Source organism: Elephantulus edwardii, unplaced genomic scaffold (genome assembly GCF_000299155.1).
Source record: "Elephantulus edwardii isolate Elephantulus edwardi_28Jun2011 unplaced genomic scaffold, EleEdw1.0 scaffold00313, whole genome shotgun sequence".
Classification (NCBI taxonomy): domain Eukaryota; kingdom Metazoa; phylum Chordata; class Mammalia; order Macroscelidea; family Macroscelididae; genus Elephantulus; species Elephantulus edwardii.
The window spans coordinates 1,141,189-1,142,400 of NW_006400063.1; positions in this window are offsets into that span (position 1 = coordinate 1,141,189).

Below are 1,212 nucleotides of genomic sequence, written 5' to 3' on the forward strand. Positions count from 1 at the left end.
TTAGAGGAGTATCTGACAGACAGCAATTTGTGGAGTAGTGAAAGATAAATCCCTCATTTTGGAGTTGACCATTAGTTACAGTGTAGTCCCTGCCCTTAGCCCAGTGCCTTGACCCACTTATTTCCCAGCTCCACCCTCCAGCAGGAATACACTTCACTTCTACCAAATGCTTTCAGAATTGATTTGCATATTAAAATATTATTAAGTGTAATAGCATAGAATTATCTTTCAGGGAGCTTAACAGTAGAAATGAATTATATTTACAAATGGAGAAATTCCTAAATAACAATAATGACATTGGGAGAGAGACAGAAAGTGGTTTAATTGGTTTTTAGCTGGTTAGTACATTTACATAAATTTTCATTCTAAAACAGATATTGCAAATAGAATCCTACATAATCAGCCGGGGGGCTTTTTTTGTTTTTTTGGAAAGCTCAATATGTGTAAAGCAACTCTAAGTGCTTTATGCTATTATTCATCCCCAAAGATGTCCAAGACTGCAGGAGTAATGATTCCCATTTTGCAGAAGTACAGTCAGAAGCAAAGCCTGCATACATATACCTAACTACTCAGTAGCAGAGTATGGATTTTGTTTTACATTTTCAAGGATTTTGTTTCACATTTCCAAGTGTTACCAAAGTAAATTTTATTTTATGGTTAGTGCTGATAGGTGGATTAGAGATCAAATGTGTTAAGTGAAAACCATATCCACAAATACTGGTGGGAGCATTCTACATAACCTGCTTCTGAGAAGGCCAAATGGGGAGGTGGAACAGAGACAAGATTAAGGAAAGAGCAAGGAGAAGAGCTTGTCTTTACTCTGACTCTTTTGAACCAACTATTCCTTCTCTCATCTAACTGGTCTAGAGTATCTATTTCATTCCAAATCAGTAACAACAGCATTAGGGAGTTTTATAGTGCAGTTCAGTTTGAGCTTTTGTAGTGAAACCAAGACCTATAAGGAGCCTGATATCATATTCAATCAAGAAGCACAGTAACAGCAGTTGAATTAGGACTTCCAAGATCTTCCATGCTATTGTTGTTGGTTGCAGTTCAGTCAACAGAACTCATGACAATCCCATCCACGTGATTGGTTACAGATCAGAAAGATAGGATTCTGTAATGAAGTTTATAGTCCTTGGTTTTAGTCCTAGGTCCATGATCCACCTTGAGTTGGTTTTTGTGTATGGAGTGAGGTGTGGGTCTTGCTTG